Genomic DNA, 11,423 nt, shown 5'->3' with positions numbered 1-11,423 from the left:
CTGACTAATTAGCATTGTTCATCATTGTGCTTTATGCATCGATAGAGCATTTTTGGGGAGTATAAAAACTGAAAGTCAAAATTTCCTTGGACTGTGTAAGCAGTTTTCAGAGTGTTCTGTACAAATTGGAGCAGATGCCATTGAGTGTTTATTGAAGTTAGATTAAAAACTTTCTTCGTAATTACCCAATCCGAATCTCTGATGTGGCCTAGAGATTTGCATTTACCATCATTCCACAGCAAGTTATCTGCAGTCTGGGGCTGCTGACCTAGGAACTGGGTTCTACTTGAACATGCTTTTAATGAGCTCTGATATCAAGCATCCTCACTGAGTTGGATATTAAACGATAGCCAACTGAATGTAGAATAGAGGACTTGGTGTGTAAATATGTTAAGTGTGTAAATATGTTAAGTACTGGTAGACTTAATATATCTAACATACAAAGGGAACTTGGTTTCCTCAAGAACTTTCTAATTGACCTATTTGGTGTTAAATTTATCCATACCAGTATAGAATTCGTTTTTAGCATATGAAGATTAAATATTTATGACTAGATAGATTAAAAATAGTTGGGCCTACCACATTCTTTGTGCTAAGAGTTGAGGGTAATCACTTCGCTTGGGAATAAATAGGCAATAATAACCTCAAATGTCAGTTTCTATTGAAAGTTGAAGATGCCAGGAAAATGCAGTGAGTTAATGGGTCCAGTGACCAGATTTTGGTGTACCAGATTAAAAATAACGATACAGGCAAAAATAACTGCTGAGCCCTGAGACAGTTGCAAGAAACTTTCTGTGTCCTTAAATTTTTCTTAAACCTGTGCATACTCTGTTTGAGATTCATTTACCAATGACAACTTGATTGTTGTTATTTGAAACATTCATTTATGTGTTTTGAGGAGGAGATTTGAAGGCCTTGCCAAATTTCTGCCATGTTGGAGCATGCTCTGGGGATTGTCTGAAAGAAGACAGCCAAACCCAGGGACGTAATTCCAACCCAACCGTTGGCATAACTTCTTTCCCCGGTACATGTCTGTCCCCAGGACTGCTCAGCTCAGTCCCTAAGGTACTGGTGATGTCAGATAAATGCGTTTGCTCGCTGCACAGTGCTGGGAAGTAGTCCATAGTTGTGTCGTCATTCATGAGTCTTTGTGTGCACAACCAAAGGTAGACCGGATTTGGAATTTCAGTTGGCATTCTCTCCACAAGTGGCCCTTTGCCTTCTCTCATAAGTGTGCTGTAGCTGGAGAGCATCTCTCCAGCTCCCGCCAAGCCCCCACAGTCTAGCAGCCCACTTATAAAACAAACACGCAGACTCTTGTATTATTTAAACAGTTTGGCCTAATGGCTCAGGCTTCTAGCTATCTAGTTCTTACATCTTAAATTAACCCGTTTCTATAAATCTATACCTTGCCACATGGCTCATGGCTTACCAGCATCTTACATGTTGGTACTCATGGCAGCGGCTGGCAGTGTCTCCTGACACAGCCTTTTAGTTTTCAGAATTCTCCTCTCTCCTTGTCCCGCCTATACTGCCTGCCTGGCTACTGGCCAATCAGTGTTTTATTTATTAACCAATCAGAGCAACACATTTAACATACAGAACATCCCCACAGCAATGTGCAGAAGGACTGCAGCCTGGGTGTAGAGTCAGTTTTGATGCTGATTAAATTCTACGTCAAAGAGTGATTTGTTTTGGACTGGAGCTCTATCCCAAGAATAGAGCGTTGAGCGGGTGAGAAAGGTCCAGGATACACACACACAAAAACTACGTTTTTATCTTACTGATATTCTGGACTATTTTAGTAAGGAAATGTTAAGAGGTGTAGCTCAATTGGCAGAGTACTCATCGTCCTACAAAGAGCTCTGGATTCAGCCTCGCCTAACACAAGTGAGGCGGCATGGAAGTAGAAGCTCATAATTTTGGCACTTGGTAAGTTGAGGCAGGAGGATCAGAAGTTCAGAGTTTGGCTACATACTGAGTTCAAAGCCAGTCCAGCATACATGAAACCCCATCTCAAGCAGAACAAATATGAAAATCGGTTATTAAGAAGTCGTGCCATTTTGTCCGTGACTAATCTTCTATTGGCCGCATCTACTAAGACAGCGTATTAATTTCTGTTTTAATTTGGATGAATGCATCGTTTTTCACCATTGAGACCAGGTCAGAATGTTATCAAAGCCTACCTGATTTGGCTGGACACTGGTCATCGAGGTGAAAGACACACATCTGAGGTATTTCATCGCTGGTTTGGCTGTTCATCAGAAGAGAAAGCAATTAGGCTGACTGTGCTCAGTGCTGCAAACTGGCTTTGATGCCATGCCTCCCCGACCTGCTTCTATCGCTTGAGAGGACCATGTGAATAATGGAAGTATTTACCAACAGTACGATGCCTCTGGTCAGAACAGGTAGTCATGAACCGGGAGTCAGAAAAGACCAAAAGGGCTGAGGGGGTGGCTCACTAGAGAAAGCGTTTGCTCCACTCAGGTGAGGACTGGAATTCAGGTACCCAAGAAGCCAGGCAAGGAAGGTGTGGCTGCTGCCTGTCATCCCTGAACTCAGTGATGCAGAGATGGGACCCCTAGGTCAGGTCTGTCTCCATATATAAGGTGAAGAGTGATTAAGGAAGATACCTGACTTTCACTTCAGACCTCACGGTGCGTGGACACACACATGAACACGCATGCACATGTGAGTACACCGAGCACACACACATAGACATCAGGCCTACCATGGTGGCACATGCCGGTGATCCTGGAAAGAAGACTGCTAACGTGAAGCTAGTCTGGGCTTCATAATGAACTATTACTGCGTCACCCAAGAAAAGACAACAACGACAAACAGTCGTGGGGATGGAATATAGTAGATCACAGGAGTGCTTAAACGTGAGTACGTAAACGTCTACGGATGGCTAGGAGACGGCAAACACTTTTATTTAATGCTGCAATTTGATTGATTTACAATCCCCCCACCCACCCACCCCTTTTTTTAAAAGTCTGTCTTACTTGGTAACTCCTTTATGAAAGTCAATGAAATTAGAATGGAGCATTGGCCTCTGCCTTGGCTGGATGGAGGCATTTATTTCTCAAAACAGTTGCTAATACACGGAAGGATTATGCTGATTAGTAAAACATTCACTCTACATGGAAGAAGGGCAAAGCAACCACCTGGCAGTTCCATTTAAATTCTATTTATTCATTCGTTCATTTATTGAGATCTACGTCCCACCCCAAACTGGTCTCAGATTCTTAGTTCTCCTACCTAACTCTCTGGAGGGCCGGAATGACTAGCTTACATCCTGGTTAGTTGATTCCTGAATCACTGCATAGGAGTCATAGGCCTAGTTCATCGGATGCCAAGGGGTAGGTAGGGCTGGCAAGTGCAGTGCTAGCAAGCCTTGGGGGTAGTCGGAGCACAGGAAGAAAGAGAAGTCAGGGTGCGTTCTCACCATGAGGTCGGTGCCCACCGCACACCCCCGCTGTGGCTGCAGATAGGCAGGAAAGATTCTGCTATGGGATTGCAACAGAATCCGTATCACTCATTAAGTGAAACACTTGGTCAAGGTCAGACTTTATTAAATCCCAGCTCAAACGTGCAGGAGTTTGATAAATATTTGGCTAACTGTGTTTCCTATGACTGCTTGTTTGCTTGTTTATTTATACAGCCCAGGCAGGCCGAGCACTTACCGTGTAGCCTAGGCTGGCCTCTTACAGGCCATCCTGCCCTGGCCTCTCTTGTGCTTTGTTGACTAGTGGGTGTTTTACTCTGAAAATTCATCTACAACTCAGCTGCATTTATTCTTAATTTTCAAATATAATTCACAAAAACTTTTTTTTTACAAAAGAAACCAAACTTTAAAGCTGGGGAGATAGCTCAGTCAGTAAAATGCTTGTCTTGTGGGCACAAAGACCTGGGTTTGATCCCTAGAACCCATGTCAAAAATGCCAGGCATTGTAGTGCGTGCTTGTGATCCCAGTGCTGGGGAGGCTGGTTCCAGCCTAGCCTACTAGTTTAAAAAAAAAAAAAAAGATGATAACACCTAAGGGCTAATATCTGAAGGATGTCCTATGACCCTTACATGCACACACGTACTTGTAAATATGTTCCTCTATGTAAATGAGTGCGCACACACACCAAAACACAGAAAGACATCGGAACAGACATAATTAAGTTGAAAAGACCCACTTCCTAGCGCTTAAGTTCTCATTGAAATTCATCTCTAGCCATCAACCCATTATTTTATCTTGTCACTTAAAAGAGGACAGGTGAAACATGAAAAAGAAAAGCAGTGGTTGGCTTTTACTGCAATTCTGCCCTGATGGGGAAAAAACAAAACAAAACACGTGGTTCTTAAAACCAGGTACCCATCGCTAGGACCTAAGCAAAAGGGTTTTTGTTTTTGAAGTGTTTTGAAATCCAAGTAACATCTTGCCGTGTTGATTTGTATCCATGGCTCTGGCACTCCAGCAGCGTTCTGATAAAGTTATTTGTATCAGTTCTGATGAATCCCCAGATTCTTATTGGGTGCCCCAGCTTGGCCAGACTCCCCCTGTACTGTTCTCCGGTAAACAAAAGGCATCTGCCTGCTCACATTAGAAATAGTCCGAAACCCTGTCCTTTGCAAGTTCAGAACAGCATTTAAGGATGTAGGTAAACCACACTCCAGTGGATGGTCCCACCTTCATCAGAACGTGGGCAGCACAAACTGGACACCATGGGTTATTTAAAAACAAAAAAACGAGACAGAGGATGTGGTATTGGGAGGGGATGGGGGGGTTGGGGGCTGGGCATGAACCTGGGAGGAGTTAAGAGGAGTGGAGGGTGGATATGATAAGAATACAGTATATAAGATTCTCGAAGAATTAAAATATGTTTAAAAAAAGGGGTGCCTATCTAATAATGGTCACTGTGAATGTTATAAAGCCTAGTGACCTAGCAACCCTGCATTCACCAAGCAATACGTAACAGTACACACAGAATCTTAGAAGACTGATTATCTTCTCCAGGATGCCTTAAAGCAGTGGTTCTCAACCTGTGTGTCGCAACCCCCAGGTGTCAAAAGACCCTTTCACAGGGTTTGCCTAAGACTGTCAGAAAACACAGATATCTACATTATGATTCGTAACAGTAGCAAAATTACAGTTATGAAGTCACGACAACGTGAGGAACTGTGCTTAGGGCCACAGCATTAGGAAGGTTGAGAACCACAGCTCTAGGGGCCTGTTTTCCTCACTGTTGACTCACCAAGTAAGGGGCTGAACACTTGGCGTTTAGCTGCGATGTCTCCTGGAGTCTGACCTACAGAGTTAGTAGAAAGCCTAATTGGTTTCATTTTATTGCACTCTATGGAGCAAAACTTTAAAAACATTGAAATTACCAGTTCTTTCACAAAGTACTGATTTGTTATTTATCATCTGCGAAGTCATGCGATGAGCCCAGGATCAGGCCTTCCGAGTCTTCCATATGAATGAGAGCACTGTCTTAAGAACAGTAGAACTGATGTAGTTCAGACGTAGAGCACTTACCTAGCATTGGGGAAGCCCTAGGTTGGGTCCATAGTACTGCAAAACCAAAAAGCCTGCGGGCTCAGGGGGCAACTACTTGTCGCCGACTGAATTCTTACCATACATCTATTTTTGTGTTTCAGTTGTAAACGGTGTTACCACGGACAAGAGAGGGGAAAAAAATGTTCACTGCACTTTGAAAGCTGATAATCTAAGACCGAGGTGCTAAATCTTAGAAGAGGGTTGATAGCATTATCCACTTCCTTCCTTGGGTGTCTGGCCCTCGCCCCTCAGGGTCCATTTGGCAAGATCTTGAACATTTTTGGATTTTGCTACTGGCAATAGGAAGGGAAAGCCAGGGACGATGCCAACAGCGTGCAGTATACTGAGGACCTCTCCCAGTAACCAAGAAGTACCTAGGCAAGTACACTAGTTAAGTCGAGTTTAAATAGTCCTCCCCACTACAGAGAAAGCTGAGAGACCAGTGGGGAGAATGTTGCTTGTCTTCCCAATACACAGCAAGGAAGACTGTCAGGTGAGTGAGCATCCAAATACGAGGAGATGACTGTGACCTTCACTTTGAGATTTCCATTCTAGTGGTAAATATCTGGAATCTTTAAATGAAAAGTATCCTATGTTCACAAAAGTCCAACTCTAAATCTGGTTACTATGATTTACTCTGTGTGTGTGTGTGTGTGTGTGTGTGTGTGTGTGTGTGTGTGTGTTTTGTTGTTTGTTTGATTTTTAAGCAGGGTGTCAGTATGTAACCCAGGGTGGCCTGTAGCAGACAGTATGTGTATAGAAAAGGCCAGTCTCAAACTTGTACCAATTCTGTCTCAGCCTTCCTTCTGTTGTTGAGTTCACAGGCCTGCCCCACCTGCCTTTGTATAGACATTTTTGCAGTTAACTTTAACAACACTTTAGTTTTATCAAAAGTTTCTTTGAGACGTCTCTCAGAAGGAGAATTTTAGGAATTCATTCATAGTGCCAGGAATTGCATCTTTAATTAATAATTTCCCAAGTGAATTTTGAGGGTATCATCGATCTATGGTTTTGTGGGTGGGAGGAGGTTGATCCTATTGGCAATTGTTTGTGGCAGCAGAGCCTCATACATATCCCATCTCTACAAATGCTTAATGAACACTCGATGAATGAACGTACTCAACAGAGAATAAAGATATACTAGTGGTTTCTAAAAGTATGGATAATGATATACAGCAAAATACAAATAGCAGTTGTTAAAGAAACAACATAGTAGAGTTGGGAGTATTGTTCATATTAAAAGGATTATCCGGGCTGGAGGGATGGCTCAGAGGGTAAGAGCACTGGCTACTCTTCCAGAGGTCCTGAGTTCAATTCCCAGCAACCACATGGTGGCTCACAACCATCTACAATGAGATCTGGCGCCCTTTTCTGGCATGTAGGTATACATGGGGGAAGAATACTGTATACATAATAAATAAATAAATCTTTAAAAAAAAAGGATTATCCAGTTCTAAGACCTTCATTTATTTATTTCTAAAGTTATAGTGCATTTTGCAATCAGTGACCAGTTGCCATTGGTCAGACAGTAACCATAACATGCTTGACGTTATTTGCTGTGCTGGAACTTGATCAGAATGTCTGACTTCAATTGAGTATATATGCAGTTTTTATATTTTAAATTTAACTGTTGTTAGTACCTCAAAATCAAGAATATTTTATTAGGTTTAAATTCAATAGGAAAATTAGTTCTTGGAGAAATTATTGCAATCTAATTCTCTTGTTAAACAAACAAGGAACAACTGCTATATAAGACCTAAGAGAATTCCAGCATGGTGGCACATGTCTTTAATCCCAGTACTTGGGAAGCAGAAGCATGTGAATTCATGGGAGTTGGAGACCAGCTTGGTCTACATAGCAAGTTCCAGACCTCCAGGGCTACATAGAGGGAACTAAAAGATTTTTGCACAAATTTATCAGCAATGCTTTTACTTTCTTCATGGTTCAAACATAATAGTGCCTCTTACAATCCATTGTATTTTAAATGAGTTTGTTTTATGTGTTTGAGAGTCTTGCCTGCATGTAGGTAAGTATGCCACAGACATGCTTGGTTCCTCTAACGTTAGAAGACTGTTGGATTGCTTTGAACTGTAGTTAGGGTTTTTGTAAACCACTATGTGAGTCCTAGGAATGGAACCCTAGTCCTCCACAAGAACAGCAAGTGATCTTAACCACTCAGTTATCTCTCCAACCTCTGCTGTATTTTAGATGTTCAAAAATAAGAGTCTTGGCCAGTCAGTGATGGCTCGGGCCTGTAATCCCAGCAGTGAGGAGGCACAGGCAGGTGGATCTCTGTGAGTTCAAGGCCTGTACAGAACCAGTTCTAGAACAAACCAGGCTACACAGAGAAACCCTGTCTGGAAAAACAAGAACAAAACAACAAAAAGGAGTCATTTTAGATATTCTGAGAAAAGGAGTCATGGGCAACAAAGATTGAAAAGGGAAGAAATTTGTCTGGGACTTGAGGAGATAGTGATGTGATATTGGGAAGGCCAAGTCAAGATTAAGCAAAATCCTGTTCAGGAGACTGGCTGGACCAGGCCAGCTAGGATGCTTATTCATGTAAGGGAGAAATGAAGGAGCACTAGGAAGAGAGGTAGCCTCACTTCCAAGGAACTTTTTAAAAGGCCTGCCCTTTACCATAACAACCAACATGGGATTCAACCCGGTGTTTAAGATATTCCTTTTTCTCCAGTTCCATTTCTGTTTAGTTGACAGACAGGATCTTCTCTACCCAACGCTGTCCCCAGCATCCTCTCCTGCTTCTTCTCCTGGTGTCATCCAGTCTCTTCTTTCCTATACACATCCTTCATGACCATTGTGCCTTTGAGTGGAGTCTCTTCGATCACTCTGCCCATCCGTTCACCTGGAAAATGTTTATTCATCCTTAGAAACTGTCTTTGCACTGAAGAGCCTTTCTCTCCCTCCCCACCCATGTGTGTGTGTGTGTGTGTGTGTGTGTGTGTGTGTGTGTGTGTTGTGTATGCATGCCAAGAACTGAGCTCAGGACTTTGCATGTACTAGGCAAGCCCTGTAAAATCGAAACAAATCCACAGCGCCTAGGAAGTCCTTAAACCCCTAATGTCCATAAGGTCTCCTGAGGGTTTATGGTCACGTTGCTCAGTCGTTTTATGTCAAAGCATACGTCACACATCAGTTGCGTGTGTGATTATTTGTTTAGTGTCTTTCTCACGATTAAACCTTTTGTATTTGGTTTACATTTGGATTCTCTGGATTATTCCCATCATCTGGCACAGAGTTGATGATGTTTAGTATTTGATGAATGAGTTCAGTGAAAGTGATAGTGTCTAAGAAGGCAAAGACACAAAGAAGTGTCTATCAGTCTAGACACTCATAGTGTCTAAGAAGGCAAAGACACGAAGAAGTGACTAGTTTAGCAAGCTCAGCTGATCATTTAGTGTGTAATGATTTAGAGTAGTGACAGCTACTCATCTGTCTTATATGATTGTAAGAGTTTTAAGGAAGGAGTGAAGACTTCTCGATATCAAATGCCTGGAAAACATTACATATTCCCTCAATGTCACTTGAATATCATTGACCACAATACAGTCATTCTCTAGACTGGTCAACTGTCATTTCATATATATTCTTTTATGTTAGATACATGATTCTTAATTTTCCCCTCTTAGGTTAGCAGGACTCTGTGCCTATTTACATGATTTCAATCGGAAACTTTTAAAGTGCCAGGAATGGTGGTTCATGCCTGTAATCACAGCACTCGGGAGACTGAGGCAAGAGGACCATCAGTTCTAGGCCAGTCTGGGCTACCTAGGCCAGCCTGGGCTACATAGTCAGATCCTGGCTCAAGGAAACAAAACAAAAACATTCAAATAAACAAACAAAAAATCAAGAAACGTGGACTAATGTTCTCTGCTGATAATAAACTAAATGACAGAGTCAAAAATTGTTTGAACATTGGTGACAGTGAAATCTAGTCAGCAACAATTTTCCTCCTTTGCTCCTTCCCTGCTGGTGAATGCTTAAAAAGCCTGCAAGCACTAGGAAGACAGACACAACGTTTAAAAAAAAAATCACTGAGAAACATAAAAGGGAAGCGAAGGGGGGGAAAACACATTATCTAAATTTCCCATGAGCAATAGTCACCTGCAGTTGATATGTAGATTTTGAATAGCACAACACATCCCGGAACTGGAGCTATAGTGCAATAGAGAGAGAGTGATTTTACTTCCAGGAATTGGTTGTTGTGATTATTTATAGAGTCTAGCAGGTTCAAAAGCTGTAGAGGGGACTGGATGGCTGGAGACCCAGGGGGAGCCAACATACCAATTCAAGACCAGAGGAGAGCAATCTTTATTCCTTTATAGCCTTTGATTGATTAAATAGGGCCCACCTACATTATAGTGGGCAATCTGCTTTATAAAAAGTTTACCAATTTAAATATTAATTTTACTTCATTTTGTGGAAACATCTAAAATGCCCTGTGGGTGCTGTGGCCCATTCCACTTGTCAGATAAAATTAGCTAGCAGTTGAGCTGGAGAGACGACTCAGTAGTTAGGAGCACTGGCTGCTTTCCCAGAGGACCCAGGTTCAATTCCCAGCACCCACGTGGCAGCTAACTACCTTCTGTAACGCTAGCTCCAGGGGATTCAACACCCTCCTGCAGACACACATGCAGGCAAAACATCAATGCACATAAAATAAAAATTAATAAATCATTTAAAAAACCTAACTAGCTGCAGCAAGAACCCAAGGAACCATGCAGTTCTTAGAATAGCTACATTTTATTTGTCCTGTCTTCAGGGTTTTGTCAGTGTGTTATAAATTAATTGTCTGATGACAACTGTATGGAATTTCAACAGCTGGGATATTAAATTTCCTGTATTAAACAGAAAGTCATCTTAAAGCTTAGAGAATCCATACTTCCATTATGAAAACTGATACTTTCAACAGCACATATACTTCTATAACTTTATAGAGAATAATTTTTTGTTGTTTTAAGCTACCTAGTGGAAGTTTTAATGGGAAAACACAAAAAAATTAATTTTGATGCAATATAAACAGCCAAAATCACTGACTTTGTAACATACATGATAGCATCTCTTTCTGGCGCCACCATTTCCTGACTGAATGGCCTGTGGTGCGATTACTTAATGTCTCTGAGCATCAATTTACTCTCACATAAAGAAGGGATTAAAACTATTTTAACCCTGTGGGTTGCTTCCTAATTAAAACTATGCTATGTTGCTACTGTCTTCTTTACACTGGATCTTATAATCCCCTGAAAGAGATGTTCTAGCCTACTCTCTAGCATGTGCTTGGATCTGTGGCACAACAGCGTCCCTTAAACAGCACTGAAAAGTGCAGGCTGTGGCTTCAGCCGGCTTCTTTCCACTGTCAGATAGAGCAGGATAGGAGCAATTGCGTCTCAAACTGTCATTATTCATGATGCTGCCCTAGCGTTCTCTCTCTCTCTCTCTCTCTCTCTCTCTCTCTCTCTCTCTCTCTCTCTCTCTCTCTCTCTCTCTCTCACACACACACACACACACACACATGCACACACACTTTTTTTTTGAGGGAGTATTTGTTTGTTTTGTTTTTCCCCATGAGCTCCAGACCTATGAATTGGAGTCATATCGAGAAAAATCATAACTTCACACTTTGTGGTAGTGTCCTATTGATGGGAAGGAGTTCCTTTCACATATCGATCCCAGTTTGATCGTGAATCTTGTTGGCAGTTCAGAGGGGTCTGGAGGGCAGAAACTGATGATATTCCTACTTTTCACAGTTGCTGCAGATGAGAGAACTTATTCAAAGCATTCAGTAAGCAAAGGTAAATACCATGCTCATGGTATCCCTGCTGTTTCTTCTCACCAATGCTTTCAAATGACAACACA

The sequence above is a fragment of the Peromyscus maniculatus genome, chromosome 9 (assembly GCF_049852395.1).
Source record: "Peromyscus maniculatus bairdii isolate BWxNUB_F1_BW_parent chromosome 9, HU_Pman_BW_mat_3.1, whole genome shotgun sequence".
In the NCBI taxonomy this organism is placed as follows: Eukaryota; Metazoa; Chordata; class Mammalia; order Rodentia; family Cricetidae; genus Peromyscus; species Peromyscus maniculatus.
Note: the sequence above shows the minus strand (reverse complement) of the source record.